Source organism: Cygnus olor, chromosome 9, assembly GCF_009769625.2.
Source record: "Cygnus olor isolate bCygOlo1 chromosome 9, bCygOlo1.pri.v2, whole genome shotgun sequence".
Taxonomy (NCBI): Eukaryota; Metazoa; Chordata; class Aves; order Anseriformes; family Anatidae; genus Cygnus; species Cygnus olor.
Window position 1 is genome coordinate 18,647,748 of NC_049177.1, and position 18,608 is coordinate 18,666,355.

An 18,608-nucleotide genomic window follows, 5' to 3' on the forward strand; every position below is an offset into this window, starting at 1 on the left:
CTAAGCTAGGAAGGTCTGCCATCACACAATTAGAGTCCAAAAAGATCCTAGCAGAAATGGTTTGCAAAAGATTAACTGTGATTCAAGGATAAGTACATTATTTCCTTCTCAGAAATAATAAACTGCAGAAATGTAAGTTGAGAAACAGCATAGCAGTTCCACACTAAAGGATCCAGATCAGAAGCTAAACCTGAATCTATAAAGCTATTGCAAATATAAGCAGGTCTCATACAGGAAGCCTTATGGACAGAACGAGCATGCCCTGGATGCCACCCAAAGTGATTTTTTTGCTTTACTCACTTTTGATGAGGCCTCAAATGGATTACTGTTTAGCTGTGGATATCACCTGCATGTTAAAACTAAGGTGTAGCCACTGTTTTCAAGACTGCTGCACTTTCAATCTACAAGAAAAGACTGGAATACTGGAGCTTATTCTAGAAAAGACTTAAAAAAAAAAACAAAAACAAAAAAAACCACAACATCACTTTAACAGAACAGAAACATGTGCTCATGCTAGAGCAATAGAGATTTGGGTTAGACATTAAGACTTTGCAGAGTTAGATATGCAAGGAGAACATGACAGTCCCTGGATAACTTTAGAAACTGGTTAGAAAAGTGTGCGTTGGGAATGGGTAAGCTATAACAGGTTCTGTATTTAAGACAAAATTCACATCAGCCTTAAGCCAACAGTACGGTCACATGGTCTTCTTTAACTGGACTTGTCCGTTCCAGGCTAACACAAGTGATTTCCACATTCTGACAACTCCGGTTTCAATTACCATGACAGCATGAACACATAATTATATACATGCATCAAAAGCAAAACTAGACAAGTAGAAAGCATCCAGAGAATTTTGTGTTTACACACATGCTAGAAAAAGTAAAAACAAACTGGAGTAGATTTCTTTTAATGTTGTATTTTCACAGGGGAACATAACAGTTAGCAAAATAACAAATTAACTTGAATTAAATGAAATATGAAATAAACAACATGATTACCCCATACTTCATTTTATCTCATTTTTCAGCCCCACAAAAACAAATAAATCAAAATGTTAAAGTTTCTTATTCAGTTCAGATATTGAGTGGGATCTTATAGTTATAAACAGTCAGGTTTTTAGGGAGTGACTGGTGTTACAGATTTCATCTAGGAATTTATTATCATCAAAATAAATGATTTGACAAGAATACTTGCACAATGACAATTACGAGGTATTTAAAAACTTTTTTGCTTTTTGGTAAATTGTGCTTTTCTGAAAGGCATTGGAATCACAAGCTTCAAAATGGTGACTGCTACTTAAAGACTTATCTTTAAGAAACATCTGAAAGTCCTTCTTTTTGTTAAGTGTCATAACAGTCATATCTGTTCCCAGTAATATATTTCAACATACATGTGAATGATTCCAATGTCAGTCTTTGCACCCATTCATTGATAATTTATTTATCCCCATGGTGGTATCAACAATCACTTCAGTTATTATCAGTTAGGAACAGCTGTGGTGGCTTTTGAGGTAAAATGACATGTCTTTAGAACAGGGATTGAAGTCACCAGACTCTTTTCACTAGGACACTGAAGTTGGTAGCTAACTTTGGTATTAGTTTCAACTACTGAGCCCAGAGCAGAACACTATTACCACACCCCTGAGTAATCAGTCCAATTCATCAAGTTACATTCACACAACTTCACCTCACTGACATCTAATTGTTTAAATGCAGAAAAAAAATATTTTGCTGTAAAATATCAAAAAATAAGTGGAGTTACAACTTCAGGAGTATAGGACCAGTCATTGACTATTTTCCCTAGAGGGAATATGCACCTTTTCCCAAGACACAGAACCTTTCCCTTTTACAAGCTCTGGCCTTGTCAGCATGTGGAATTTGGCCAGTGCTCCCAGGATCAGGGTGTCAGAAGCACCTTGTCAGTAACCTGCACGGCTCACTTGTGTTTGGAAGAAGCTTTGATATTCCTACTTTCCCAGACCGTTGTATTGAAGGAGCTTGGGCAGATAAACTAAACCAGAAGTAGGAAATAGTACTCACCAAGCTGATTTCAAAGAGCAGCACTTATATTATTGAACTGATAAGACTATTCAGATTCACTTTTCAAAATGAACAGAATGAATGTTTTTGAACGTCCTTCAGAAAAGGATACAAAAAAGGAAATCTCATGCAGGTATGAAAACATTAAACAAGCACTTCCACAGGGGAAAGGGAAAAAAAAAAAAAAAAAAAGAATTTTAGTTCATTTAAATGAATGACAGTAGAGTCCTGAACCTCTAATGGTGGCAAGATTTTGCCTGAGATATAGATATATATTTTTATATTTTAATCTGAGAACAAAACAATGTGAACTAGAATAAGGAAAAGAGAAGTTATTTCCTGATTTTAATGACTAAAAATAGGATCCACCCAGTTCTGCCATGACAAAACGAGAGTCTTGTGAAACGAGACAGTGAAAAGATTAGCATTTCACTGGCAGTGCATCTATGACTCTGTACATCTTAATGGACTATATAACCCACAACAAGTCACCACAACTCACAACAATCCAGAAGGAAATTCTGCGAAAGTTCTTTAATGTGATGATTTCTCACCTCCAAAAATAAATAAATAAAAAAGCTTCACTATTAAAGTATGATTCTCTGAATACATAGCCACTGTGGAATAAGAAAGTCAGTTGTGCAGACATTTTGGAACAAGTTACATTTTTTCCTTTGTGTGGTAGCCAGGAAAGAAGTTGTTTCTGTTCTATTTTGACTGCACCAACCTAAAGAGTTGAATATTAATATGCCGTATTCACCAAATTTGGCAGGTGGAACCACTTGACAAGGCAAAGGTCAAACTACAAATCACGTTGTTAAACAAAGAAAAGAAAAATAGAGGATCAAGAAAGATTTTGCGTTGTTAGAAGAAAAGCAGCATCTTTTAAAGAAAGAATCAAGGTAACGTTCAACTATTTTAAACAAAATAAACAAATCAGCATTCTAAAGTTGTAATATTGTTCAGTCCTTATTATAAAGTCAGGTAGATCCATAATAATAGAGAGCAAGGTTTCAGTCTTAAACTGTTTCTGCCATGGATAAGGGTAAGGTAACTAGCATACATTTCTAATATAACCTATTTTTAGTTGTAATTTTTCTCTCTATAGAATAGTTACTATCAAGAAGGATAGCTATAAACATGAAAGCTTAGTTTATAAATAAATAAATAAAAGCTACAGGGTATCTGGCTTAGGAAGTCCATTGAGAATAACAAATTAAAATGGTTCTGCAAATGTAGGTTTAATCCCTTACAGGTTCATCAGAAAGTTCTTAGATTACCCAAACAAACAAAACCCATATCAGGAAAAAAGACTAATCTTAAGATTGTTGTTTCTGGGAAGAAAAAAACAACAACACAGTATTAGAGGAAGCTACCCTAAATTTCTTCCAGTTTTGTTTTGAAATAAGAAACTAAGTTTAGTTTCTATGTACGAATCTCTCTATACACATAGAAACTAATCTAAATTAGCTTTACATCACCACACACACAAAACCACAATAACATTAAAAAAAACACCCTCACTTCTAAATTCAACGCAAAGATTTGATTTGAACAGGGCAAGTTAGAACTCACAGCACTGTTTTCAGCTCTGCACTACACCCTACAAGACAAGGTTTAGCAGTTTCTTTACCAGCATAGGTGTGGTTGAGTGCAATTAATTGATTACAGCTAGCAACAACTGTGAGAGAGGAAGGGCAGAAGGGTTGTATCTTGAACTTTTCACTGCTTCCTCCACTCAGAAAATCATCTTTGTAGTGTACCAGCTTAGCTGTAGCCTTGAGCTTCAGTCTTAAAATACATCTTACATGAAAGAGCTTTTCTTCCATCCCACTACCATAGGTCTTTCCCTGTGTCCTTCTGTCTGAAACTTGTTCAGCGGAACTTTGTCAATAGGGTCCGATAAGGAAACTGCAAGTCTGTTTTTTACTATTACCATTTTCTATATGGTAAATTATTAGAAGTTTATAATGGAGGTTCTGTTCTCAGTATTCCTCTGAATCTTGAGCACCTTCTAAATGCTTTTAAAGCATAAATTAAAGAAAATAAAATGTATTAGGATAGTGGTATTTAGGATAGTGGTAGAGCTTCATTCTTTGTAATTCAAGTCTAATTTCTCTATCAACATCATGTTAATGTATTTTTGAACAATCCCATCATAATAATAAATTCAAACGTTTTTGCTGTTTTGCATGTAGTGACAGAAAAAGTAGTTTGATGTCAGAGAAAATAATGAATTTAACCAGCTTCTTGATTAACCAGGCCTAATTTATATTTTCCAAGCACCTGAAGTAAATTCTGTTCTTACCATATAAGCTATAAAGCTTCATCTACTTCTGTTATTAAGTTTTGTTTTTTTTTTTAATGTAAAAGCTTTTGCTCTCCAGTAGATTCCTACATCATAAAAAGAGACACAAAGGTATTTTCCTTGCATGAGTTATTCAAGGGTCAAGAACAGGCAAAAAAAAAAATTTGACCTAATGACCTCACAGGTGACTTCATTTAAATTTTTTAAAGCACTTATAATAAAATCTTTACAAAGAATTTAGACGTTCCACACATAGCTATAATTAATGACAGGGTGTTTCTAACTACAGCATGGAGGCAGAGAAAATGGGCCTTTTAAAGATATCAGGAGTGACTTTTTCTTATTCACCTGACATTACCACTTTCAGCTAATATGACACTTACTATAATCCTCAGACTTGCTCTCCTTTATCTCCAGGTTTTCAGAATAAGTGTTAGCTTAGGAAAGCATTCCCTTTTAAAATTAGGAAACTAGAAATCAGCACCATCTGTGCTGGGAGTTGGTGGCACGGTTTGGGTAGCGGCCTCTGTGAGGAGAGGCTGGCATGGCCTGCTCCATAATGGCCACGCCACAGGGTGCCCCTGAGCCCACCAGCCATGCTGGTGGTGTTTCTGGGAACTCAAGCTTAAAAAAGGGCAAAGTGGTGCCTGGCAGTGAGAAGTGAGGAAAAAAGGTGTGAGAAACAGCCCTGTGAGCACCCAGCTCAGGGAAGAAGGAGGGGGAGGAGGTGTTGTGGGTGCTGGAGCAGAGATTCCCCTGAGGAGACCATGGTGAAGCAGGTGCCCACACTGTGGCCTGTGGAGGAGTGTGACAGAGCTGGTGGCTGCTCCACAAACAAACTACAGCCTGTGGAAAGCCCATGCAGGAGCAGTTCCTGAAGGCCTGCAGCCCTGGAAAGACCCACACAGGGTAAAAGTGTGAGGAGAAGCAGGGTAAAAGCGTGAGGAAGAAGGAGCCATTAGCAAGCCTCCAATCTCCACTGAGCGTGCAATAGATGCTAAGTATTCTTAGCAGTACAGATTTAATAAATTTGCCAAGTGAAACTTTACCTAACCATTTTTTGTGTCCATGCCATCCTTTTGGTCACATTAAAGAATGACTACAGGTCTCTGATAAGCAATTAAAAATTCCCAGTGAATATAAACTTATATAAATGATTGATAAGGAGCTGGTTAAATTCTTTATTTGTTGTGACACTAAACAATCTGCTGATTTTGTCACTGCATGTAAAGCAGCAAAAACTTTTGAATTCATTATCACATTAAAATCATTCAAAGGTACAGACTGAAAGTAGTTCTTAGGTATTTTTGTTGCAAAACTTACCTCACATGTCCTAAAAAACATCAACCCCTGAATGGTTCAGTAGAATAAGCAAAGACAAATGAGGAAAAAATGGCGGGACCATTTCTGACAGATCAGAACAAATCAGAAAATTTTACCTCCCTGCCTAAGCATGGCTCCCCATGTTGTATAAACATTGCTGAGATAATCAATATTATTTTAAATTGTCTCAGTGGTTTTTTTTGTTTGTTTCTGTTTGTTTTTGTTTGTTTGTTTAGTCTGTGCAAAAGCATAACCTCAAAAGTATGTGCTATAGCTTAAAAGTTTTGGCACTCTAGTTTGGACATATACCAAGAACATCTCCGATTAAGTAGGAAAATATTAAAGTATTCTGCTTGTTGGACACATAGGAAGTTTTAATAGTTCATATATATATATATTTAACTATAGCATTTAAGAAAATGCAGATATACTTACTAAGCATGGTCCACTGAATACAAAATGGTTCTAAGCCTGGGCCCTATTCTCACATATCTCCATAAATCATATCTTGCCTTACAGAAGATAATTGCAGATCCACAAAATTATTTTAGGTTCACAACCCCGCAGTTATCATCTCTGTGATTTGAAAACAGCATTGTAGATCAGGGGTTTAAGCTTCCAAAATGCAGAGAAAAAGAGGGGTTTGCCCTTTATCAGAATATATTTCCAAAACAAAATAGTATTTTTGGTATTTCCATGAAGGCACAAACATGGCCTGCATCCTATTTTCTACTTCATTATATCACTAAAAATAAATGAGCAAAAGATCTTCCTTCTGAATATAGAAGCAGTTTGTCATACGCAGTTTATAACAGCCCCCTTATTAGAGAGAACCTTTTCACCATATGATTGTGTGTATTAGAACAATTAAATTCAGAATTCTCAGTATTTTCTTTAAATGAGCTGAACAGCTGTGAAAGGTGTTGGACTGACAGCTCTGATAAGTGAAGTCCTCTTTCTTCTGAATTGATACAGTACAGAAAACAGCAATGCAATTTTCGTTCACACTCTCCTGGGTATGTAATTTATCCCTGACCTTGAGCAGTGCCCGTTTAATCATTAGCCTCTCTACTGAAACTGCTAACAAGAAAGGCAACCATAGTGGTACAAGGCACCTGTTCATTAGGAAGTAGACTGAGAAAGAGCATCAGCTCATCTCAGCACAGAGCACTGTGCATTAAGAACTCTACTATGTGTGGTTGATCCTCCCCTCTGCAAGTAACATCAGTATTGTCAGTGATGTATTTTATACAGTTGCAGGCTCAGAGTCTCTTTTGTTGAAAGGACAGAAATTAAAACCTTCTTCTGAAAGTTACAGCAGTTAAGGAACCTATGGCAAGAAATACCTGACCATTTAAGCATTTTTTATATTCAAACTGTCTGCATATGTGGCCATGAACTATGAAGTTTTTCTCAGATGCATTTTCTAACTATTTATAAGACTGAAAAAGGTACTGGACATTTGGTTTTGTTTTCCTCTTTAAAAGTATATGGTACCCTTTCAGTGTTTGCTACAACATTTAGGAAAAAAATGATCCATACCCCAAGTCATCTGTGTCTTGCTGCACAATTGAAAAAATACCTTATTTGTTATAGAAAAAGAAAAAAGAGAGATGAAACAGATATGAACAAGTTACATGCAAATCTGTTGAACAGATTACTCTATTGTTCAACAACAATGCACAATTTTCATCTCAGATAAACAATTTCAATATTAAGGACAACAGAATCTACATATGTTATAAATGGATGTTTAACAAGACATAATGAGTTAGATCTAGTCTTAAAATTCTCATCTGATGGTAATTGTCCTACAAGGAATAAGCATTAAATATTTCAGCCTATCTTCAATATTTTTCTCTCTATCAAGAGATAAAGATGAAGAGGCCAAATACTTTTATATAGTAGTGATGAAAATAGAAGACGAGAAAGAAAGGGAGGCAGAAAAGTTACTTTTTAAAATATGAAGTTAAGTTTAAGACATCTATAATCTGGGAGACATTAACACGATGATATAAAACATATATGAAGTGTCTATGCACATTATTAAAACATTTGCTTAACAAAGATATTTAGAAGTGAAAGCTAGTATAATTTGAATGTGCACAGGCAAAACAGAAGTAAAGGTTTTCTGGATACCATTTTGTAATTGTAGGTAAAATTCATACTCTATGTGACTGCAAAACAAAGAGCAGGCAATGCTTGCTCTGACAATCTCAATGGGATTTTTATTCGTAGTCCTGTTGTGGATAATGTACTAAATAGTTGTATTTGATATTCAGTGTCTCCTGCAAACTACCAGTGTTGGAATTTCCCTTCCTGAAAGCATGTATTTGATATGTGGACTGCCTTTTTTTTTTTTTTTTTCTCCTCTCATTTATATGTGTGTGGTTTTCCTTTTAACCCTCACCCCTTTTTAATTTAAATAAAACTCTGAAAAAAAAAAAAAAAAGAAACAGAAGATCAGAGGATGTGAAGATGCCATTCTGGGAACTAGCAAGCAGTCTCAACAGTAAAAGAAGCCAAGTGATCTTTCAAGTGGGCTATTACTGTAGTTGTGGGAGCAGAATAATGAAACTGAACAGAATAATTGGCCTAAATATCTGGTTAGAGGGCTGGTACAGAGAAAAGAGCATGAAAGGCTCTCCTAAAACCACAGAAAGGTGGGTGTTCCTGCAATCAGCACAGAAAAAAAAAAGCATTGGAGAAGTCTGTAAACTAAAGAAGAGGGGGAGGGGAACCACTGGAAAGAAATCCAAGCAGAGGGAAGGAGAAAAAAAAAAAAAAAAAAAAAAAAAAACACCACACCACTAAATCTGGAAGTCTAAAGGAAAAGAATGCACGATTGTATTTGCTATCATTCCAAGGATGGCAGTTGGGAAACAGTAATTGGAGGTGCAGGATTAGGAGTTACACACTATATAATAAGTATGGGTGGCTCCTGACATACATGTAGGAACATATCTATGTATTACAAAATAGGGACAAAGATACAAGTTGGCTGAATAGTCTTGTAAAATTAGATGTTCATAAAAGAGGAACTTCAGCTATCACTGCAATGAGAAAATAACACCCTCTAAACTGGTCATTTCCACCAGCTGAAGACTTAACAAACAACTTCGGAACAGGAAGGCAGTGAGGTCAGCTGTTAAGGAACAACACACAGTCAAACCAACATTTTGTTACACTAGAAAAAGTCTGAAGACATAAGATCCAGTTTAACCATACTATATACATGAAAGATTAAACTACAAGCATTTTCCATCCTTACTATGTGCTTCTGAAATTAACTCTGCAAGTTACCATAAACAGTCCAAAACCAAATATATCCCATTTGCAGTTCTGATGACAGAAACACACAATGCAGTTGATATTCCTGTGGTTAATGAATGATGATAATGACAGTAGCAATAGATGATAATTACAATGACAACATCATACTTTCAAAAAACTACAGCAAGGTACTTTCTGTGCAATTAGCATTCCAAATTTTAAGTGACATGGCAGAAAATAAGTGGCTTTTCATTGGCTGATTTGTATTACAGCTCCTTAAATAATACACAGATCTAGACCCATTAGCAAGAGTCTTACAGTCTTCATAAATGCAAGGAGCACGACAGTGCTAAAGATCTCAGTATAGAGAAAAGTGACACCCCCAGCCCTTCCAAACAGGAAAACTACTGTAAGATTTAAACATTTCCTAATGAGTCAGTGGAACCTTAAATAGCTGTTAATTTAAACTTCAAAATGTCCAGATGATACTTTTAATACTAGTCCATATGTTAACAGCTAAATGAAACTACATACAGGAAACTGATTAACAAACAAAATGATGTGTTAACATCATCAATCTACTGAGAAGGAACAATATTTCTTATGTAAAGATGCCAAATATACAGCAAGAGGTATTAGTAGATATTGTTTCAGTCTTTCAATAAAAGATATCACCTCTTTCTACGAAAAACTTGCTTCACTTATATTGATAGATGATCACAGCTACAACAACAGTACTAGTAGATTAAAATAAGTGAGTGACCAAACAGCCTTCTCTTGGTAAACAAAGCTAAGCACTCAACACAAAGTATAAACCTTCTTTTTAAATACATGCAATAAAACAAACAAATAAATAAAAACCTCCTGCTCTGCAGCCATTTAAAATCTCTCTTCACAGCTCTTCTGAGCTGCTAACTGCAAAATGCACAGGTGCACCCAAGCTGAGAACAAAGTGGACTTGGATCTCATAGTATCTCATGCAACTCACTTCACATATGAGAATAGATGCAATGAAAAATGAAACTGAAAGGAAAATTCATGTAAGACCATTTTTGTTTCTCATCACCTTTATGTCAGTACAAATGCAAGGCAGAACAGTGAGTAGAGATCCTTAGTGACAGCTACGCATCACTTTTGTCTCTTAACTATAGCTTCAGTAATAATTACACAGTTAATTTTCTCAGAGATGTGTCTTCTATTAAACAATTGCATTTATTTAGGAACAATCAGAAATAATAGAAATAGCATCCAGATCTCTCCCTTTGATCTCTTTCAGTTTCCACATGACTAACTCACTCCTGTACATTAAAAAGAACATGCAGAAGGGACAAGACCACTGGAACAAACCACTATGATTCTATGATTTTAGTTTTCAGATGAACACACTTCAGCTGCTTCTAATGATTTTGCCCTTAGTAATCTATCATGGAAAAACAAACAAACAAACAAAAAACAACACATCACCACACAAAAGTCTCAATTTCTAACAATTTTCAATATCAACTATTAAACAGTGCTTCAGCTTGCAAGCAATTTATTTGTACAGAGAATACCCAGTGAAAAGCCTACCAGATAAAACTAATAAATAAGTTTTATGTCAGAAATTTTCCAATAGCGACACTCAGGCTTTTATAAATACCTATCACTCCTTTTATCACTCCTTTTATTGCAGTGGCCTCTAGATTTTTATCTGAGTTCAGGACTAGTCAAAAACAAACAAACAAAAAAGTAACCTGGTGGTGAACTGGAAATGTAATGAGTGTGTTTCCTTTTTTACCCCATGGATAGCAAAACACATTTTCTTTATTCCTTACAAACACATAGTTTCACGGAAGTGGCAAGCTGACATTGCATGGTACTCTCCTACATGCCATTAACTAACACATTAGTGATTTATTTTTTTTTCAAATCAATAAAAGTCCTCCCTATTTCATATGACAGTGCATTTACTTCCCCGAGAAGTGATACTTTCACATTGACTAAATAAATACAAAAAAAATGTATTCCAAAACGTAATTACAAGATTCCTTAGTCCTGAAACCAAACAATTTTAGAAAAGGATTATTCTTTCTGGAATGCAAGGATTAGTGGCAGTGATAAAATCACCAGGTTTTAAAATGGCCATGTAATTTATATGTACTCTATATAACTCCTGCATTTGTTCAGCCACCTCCACCCTCTTACATGCATCCTTCACATTACTATATTCACAACATCCTGAGGAAACTACTACTTCCCTATTTTCATACAGGGAAACTATGGAACAAAAAAAAAGAAAAAAAAAAAGAAAGAGAGAGAGAGAGAGAGAGAGAGAGAAATCCCAGCTCCATTAGGATCAATGGCACAACTATCTGGTTTAAATGGAACAAGAACTCCTCCTGAGCTGTTCAAGGTCATACACAAATTTGTGGTACAGCAAAGAACTGAGTGTCATCCAGAGTACCCAGCACACACACCAGGAACTGAGCTAACCCCCTTTTTTCACAGTTAATAGCTCCCCTAAAAAAGCCCTTCTGGTGAAATGTTCAGCTTAGAAGGCTGAATGGAAAAAAATATGGTTATTTGGCAGAGAAGAGACAAAACCAACCAACAGCAACAACAGCCCTGTAGCTCTACTGACTTCATACACTACTGTATGATTTCACTTGTTAAGAGGGCGAGTCTACTTAATTCCCCTCTAGCACTACTGAGAGCTATGACTGATAAAGCAGTTTAGAGAAAAGAGCTCTGCATAAAAGTAAAGTAATTACAGGAACAGAATGAGGAGATGGAACTGGTACTGTATTTGCTTCATTTTTCCAGTGTAGCTAATTAATAGTCCACTTCATAAAAGTTAAGGTGAAAGCATGGTAGGGAATAATTGTAAGAAGTGACAAAATAATTAATAGGAGTACATTCAGAATGCTAATTAATGGGTCTTTGAATTACTGTTTGTTGCTTGAATTTCAAACCATCTTAGAAATTGCTAAATCCCAGAAAATTGAAACCTGATGGTACTAAGACTGCACATCAGTATGACACCAGATAACATAGACTTAATCTAAAAATTTCCAATTTACCTCAGTGGAGTTTGCATTAAGGGCTGTATGCCCTAAGGCAACAGTAAGACTAATAGCATGTGAAAGTTTAACTCTGTAGAAGGGTGACGGGACCTGCATAAACTGATACTTCTACAGAGCCACACTATCTTTAGTCATTCCCTTTCTAACCAAACCAATTACTTTTGAAATTCCAAGTATGCATAAATGAGATGCTTTTTATTTTATTATTATTTTTTTTTTTAACAGAGATCTTTGGAACATCAGGTTGCAACGTCACTCATGGGATTTCAGACCAGGAGAGACCAGTACCATTGTCTGGTCTGACCTCCTGCATTACAAAGTCAGCAGAGATTCACCAAGTGCACAATACTGCAGGTTAACACCGAGCCTATGCCTTGCTACTGGGCTTACACATAAAAAGAAGCAAAACCAAGATGTGTAGTTATAGAAAAGATTCTAGCATTCATTAACATCTCTTTATACTTATACAGATACATGGGAGAAAAAGAAATCCCAGATTGAAAGTGGTAGAGCACTTACTTTGTAATTTACTAGCTTCTTACATAAGTACAGGGCTGGAGAGGAGTCTGGAAAAACTGGAAAATGTTTCGTAGTACTGTCATATATCATTGAAGAATAGGCCATTGTACATAATTCATCTAAATGAAAGAACTGGGGAGTCTTTTGGTAGCAGGGATTAAGCATAAAGGGACAAGGATCGGCCTTTATCTTTTGGGGGGAAAAATCCAGAGATCAGCAGTGACTGCAGAATCTCAGGATTTTTGAAGGGCTTCTGCTGCTTTAGAAATGTTGAAGATAAAGTGTATTGACTCATTACTTAATATACCAAAAAAAAAAACCCACATCAGGAAGAGTTATGTAATTGTTGCCTAGTACTTCTCCTCCTAAAAGAACAATTCATTATGATATTTCAAGCGCAGATGTTTTCACTGTTAGCATTAGAGATGCATATATATGCATCTGTGCATCAAAAGGAATGCTTCAACGAAAAGTATAACAGTCTCAGGCAAAGTGTTATTAAGATTCAGATTAAAAATAAGAACATCTCTGCTAATTTACTGCAATATCGTAAGCTGGAACATAAATGAGATGTTCAAATACTTTTAAAAATTAATACAGTTCCACCCAGCTAAAGCCATCAATGTCCATTCATCAAACATCAGTTCTCACCCACCATCACAAAGCAGTTTTATCTTCCTTAGCCTTCAAAAGCTACTAGCAATAAAAATCATCCTTGTAAACAAAAAGGGAGAACTTCCTCAACCAACTATTTTGGAGGGATAACTTAGTTTTGTATCTTTTAGTGCAAAAATCATATAACACTTTTACAGGCTCAGCAGAGGATGTAGGAAGTTGCTCTGAAGAGCCATCAGCCAAACCCACCTCTTGGCAAAGCCTTTCAGTTGCATGCCACTAGAGCAGGGAATTTGGCCCAGATTTCTGCTTATCTTAACATTCAAGGTTTCCCTAACTCACCAGCTTCCTTATCAAAAGAACACCTGTGAGTTTTTTTTCCACAATTATTGTGGAAGTGATACTCTCAGCTTATGTTCAGACAGTATTTCTACATTTCCTGGGGGGGGGGGAAAGGTACTTAATGCAAAAAGATAGGTACTTCAGCTGTAGACCAATATAGGCAACATGTTGCTTTGCATTTACTTGGGCCAAAACATAAACGGCATAGGCAAAACGTTCTCTGGCTGGGAAGTTACAGAAGCATTAGAGGAGAGATATTTAAAGGTGTCTGAGGAACATCAGTGACTCCATCCGCACCACAATTAAAATTCCGAGAACTCCATTATTGCAAAGGTGAGCTGTACTGTTGGAGGCAAATAAGGTTTTCGGATGTTCTCCTCTATTGCACATTTACTGGTATAGAATCCTCCTGTTTTGGGGTGGGAGGATCTGTCTTCTATTGGAAAAGCCTATGTTACACATTTATTTCAAATAACGATAAGGATTGGTTTTCATGCTTCCTGACAACACTTCCTCCTTTCTAGTCAATCCAAGCATCAGTTAAAAGCGCCCTCTCATTTTCAAAGCTCTTCACTTATTTTTTTTTCCACTGACTTAGTCAGTTGATCCCAAACTGTTCCTCCCAGTTTTAGCGAATCTTATTAAAGCCCCTGCAAGGAATTTTTCCATCCTTGACTACTCTTCTGCACTTTCTTCCTTTTCAAACTACTTGGTTGCATCTCTGCTTCACTGACTCCATAATTAGAAATCTTATCTGAAAATAATTCTTCTCTTGCCTAATATATTTTTAACCTCTGTTAGAGAGGATAGTGATTTACTGACCACTATGCATAATTCTCTTTCCTGCTGCATTTAACTCTCATATGTTCCGGAATCCAGTAGATTTTAAAAAAAAAAAAAAAGCCATGAAGAATAAGAATGTGACATGCATACACAAATGGGTTGTGGGAGTTATGCAGATTACTAATGAAAGAACAAGATTTCAGGAGAATTATTGGTAGTTATAGAGAAGCATTAAGGCACTTAAGACCACAAGTCTCCACTGGACCTCAGCCAGATTTGTATTTCTAACAGTCTTTGGTAAGGTTTTGTTTTGTTTTAAATACTGCTACTGTGCAACCAGCACTTCATCATTCTAGACTTTTCCACAAAATTCACCATTAAGGTTCACTACCTTGAAGTAAAAGAGTCTCACAAGTAGATGCCCACAATAGAAACTCAGTACATTTACACTAAAAAATATACTGAAAAAAAAAAAAAAGAACCTTCTGAATATATTGAAGTTCATAATTACAGATAACAACAAAACATTAATTCTGACCATACAGTAATGCTGTCTTCCCATCTTCCCTTTTATCCCTTTCATAATATAGTTGTAGTGTTATTTTGTACATCGAGGTAATTTTGGTTTGCCTTTTTTTTTATTTTAAAACTGCTCCAAGCAGGGGCTCCAAATACCCTCTAAAACTCAAAGACACTTAAAAGCATACTTATGGGTGACGCTTTGGATTACTTTTCAAACCATAAAGCAGAATTTCATAACTGCTTTTACACACACATTGAACACTCTTACAAACCACCTAACTATACACTTCCCATAATATTACCTCTTCTAACTATACAAGATCATCTGTAGAGTCTCCGCGTAAACAGTTTAGGTGTATCTCACTGCACCTCTCTCTAGCCCTTTTGACCTTACCCTACAGCCTTTGCCATGCGCAATTCCAGTGGCTTCTATTCATTTCCAACTAAGACTCAAGTGTAATGCTTTCATACAACACAAAGTTTTTCTTTTCAAAGCCAGCTATGGGAAATATTAATCCATATTCCACCTAAGTTTCCATCTGGAGAGTGCCAAATGTCATGGATTTGGCAGCCTCACATACACGAGAGCATATTAGCTTGGCATTTAATTTTATGTGCTTAAATGCATAAATATATATGGGTACACATTTAGTCATCTGTTTCCCTCCTTTAATGCAGACTATGATTTCATGAGATGAAGGAAGAAAATTCTCCTTTCTGCTGACCCTGTAAAGCCATTGGAGATCCAGTCCAGTGGTTAAGTGATGCTGAAGAAAAATTGGCTGCTTGTTTCTGTTTTGCATGGTACTAAATATTACATCCATGTGCACCACTCAAAGGACTCAAAATTTCATCTCTGGATTAAAAAGAAGTACAAGAGCTTACAACCTCTGCCGCTTTTGGAGCTTTCCTACTATGACAAGACTGAGAGTGAGGATAGTTAGTGTTCAGACCCATTAGTCAAGTGAATAAGCACCACCACCTCACACCACTAAGCACATCAGGGGAAACCATTTTCAAGACAAAGAGGTAACTAATGTTGTTAAACCAAAACCAAAACCAACAGCAACAACAACCCAAACCAAACCACAGTGAGCATAATCCCTAATTAAAGATAATAATCCCTAATTAAATCCCTAATTAACCATGGAAGGAATACATATAACATTTCACAAGAAAGTTCTGGAGACCCTTTATTTTCCCTTTTAGGTGTTGAATTCCACTCACCAAACATGGTTCTATCAAGATCTAAGGATTCTTGATGGTCTCTTTCACCCTCTTGCTCAGAAGAAACAGCTGGACTGGAATTAATTCAATCAAAATTGTTTTGCATTTCTAGCAATGCAGAGAACCACGCAAATATTGTGATTTGTTACTTACCCTAGTAACGTGCACAGCTGATAACAGAACATGACACTAAACTGGAGACTGACAAAGCACATTACTTTTTCCAGTGCCAAGTCAGGTACCAAAGCAGACCAGGAGGCTGGGAGTGGTGCAGATATGCTCCTTGCAACTCAAAATCTTTTTTAATAGATTCTTTTTCAGTTTCTCAAACCATTCATTTTTGCCAAGCAATAATTTTGCAGGTCCAAACTTAAAATAATGTTCTTATCAGCACAGTTTCCATTCCGAGCACAGTCACTGGTCCTTTTTTTTTTTTTTTTTTATATATTCCACAAATATGGGTTGCATACAATTATATCTCTGCAAGATATTACAGTCTATGGCAGCTAATAATGCTACCTCCAAATACAGTGTAGAGTTGCATTCTAAATCATTACAATAAGATCATACATGTCAAAGTTAAAAAAATAATTTATATTTCCCAAATCAGTTGCAACTGAAAATAATAGTAATTCAGCAATGAACACAATTGTTTGGCTAACGTCATGTAGAAATTTCAATACTTATTAGTCCTGAACAGAATTTTATAAAGCAACTGTTGTCCATTTGCCCATCCCCCTTTTTATACTCTAGTACTCAGATTGAGAGACAACAGTAAAAATTCTGTCATTTTTCTGTTGCCATAATACAGATAATCCACTAGTTCTCTTCATGAACTGCAGAAACAAAAGCAAACACCTTCCCATGCTACACACTAGCTTGTATTTTTACCATCTCGAGCAAATGCATGTTTGATAACATAAGGCTTTCGCTAGAGTCGCAGAGCGATATTTCTCAGTGCCATTTGATGGCGAGTTTGATCCTGGCTAGTTACGGTGAAATATAATCTGAAATAGAGGTTTAGAACCGTGGCATATTTTTAACTTCCTGACATATGCAGCATAGTCTGCTATTGAGGAATTTTTCTCTTGCCAAAGTGATGAGCAGACAAGGCAACACTAATGCTACTCCACGCTTTGCTCAGTGGGAGGTAATGCAAAATCAGTGCACTAGCAAATATTATATTAATAGCCTGGCAGCAGTGCTCCTTTCCCTTCCCTTCCCCCAAACCTCTGATTCAGAGTTGAAAAGTGGCAACCTACAGGACAGACTACACTTTTCTTCAAGCAAAAGGAATGAAGAGAAATCATTTGGTAAGTGATAACTAGGAAAAGAGAAGTTGCTAAAAATGCCCTGGTCCGATGACAAATAACTGACAGCCATATTCAGCACAGTGCAGAGCATTTGCAACCAGTGATACAACCTGCTATATCAGCACAGGACTGAATTCAGCTCTCAGTTGTACCGATGTCACTGAGGGTTCTCTACATTTATTTAGAGGTGGTGTTTCTCTGCGATGATATCAACGTATTAGTTCACTGATGCTGCACTTATTCTGATGCATTTATTAAGTATGGACATATTTAACATCAAATACAGACCACCCAAAGTCATCTATACTTACAGACACATGAAACACTGTAAATAAATTTCCCTGATTAGAAAAGCTACAATTTTAAAGCTTCAGTTTCTATGATAAAATACTGCTGCAAAGGACACGCACAGTTTAATTGCTCTATAATGGAAGAATGAAGCGTTGCACAGATCGATTATGTAGGTATAGGAATTTAATTGCTTAAGATACCTTCAAAGATTTTTAATTTGTGATAATTCTTCATTTTCAAACAAAAATATGTCTATAGCACTAAAAAGGGAAATCCTTAACGAGATTGTCTTTGGCTTGAAAGCCTGCATTACAGAGACAACACCAAACAAATTAAAAGTAAATATTTTATAGCACACAGAGCTCCAGAGTTCACAGCAAAATCATTTCTCTTTCTATAAACATTCGTGGTGGACTGCAGCCCACTAACAGGCAAGCCTGAACTCAAACTTAACTAGACATCACTAATTTGATCCTGCAGGCTGTATAACACCAGCGATATGACAAAACAATCCCTTTAGCCATAGTATGAGCAGATTCTCTTTTTATTGAAAATGAACACTGGCATGGCACGTGCAATATATGTGCTCCCCCAGGAGAGGAGACAATGCAAAACAGCAAGAGTTTGAATGCAAAAATATTCAAAACACTTTTTCTGTGTACCTCCTTTATAGAAACTAATGCATATAAGGAGGCTGACTGATTACTGAGAAAGTAAAATGCGGTTGGTATATGTCCAGTTATGCAAAGGAAAATGGGAAGAAAGCACCTGCAGATAACAGTCTCTAAAGCCAACTGACCCAGCACATTTATTAGGATTTATATCACATATGGTTTGTATGTACTTTCTTTCACTAACTTCTATTAAAACATTTGCACACTTAGCCTACCTGTAGCTGAAGAAGCTTGTACCTTTCCTAGATTTGGTACTTTAATTGGTACTTTAATTCAAGATAATCTTCACTTGCACAATGATGGGGGGGGGGCGGGG

General features: G+C 36.2%; 1 protein-coding gene across 4 annotated transcripts in view; it reads right to left on the reverse strand.

The window, feature by feature from the left end:
- Window positions 1-18,608, reverse strand: part of SOX2 (SRY-box transcription factor 2) — a 275,994-nt gene that overhangs the window by 248,773 nt on the left and 8,613 nt on the right. The window contains exon 1 of one of the 4 annotated variants that reach the window (XR_005822347.1): window positions 3,674-3,720. The exons of the other annotated variants lie outside the window; for them this stretch is intronic. The gene's annotated coding sequence lies outside the window, so the exon portion shown is untranslated. Of the gene's footprint in view, window positions 1-3,673; window positions 3,721-18,608 lie in introns of those variants that run through there. 4 annotated transcript variants of the gene reach the window in all.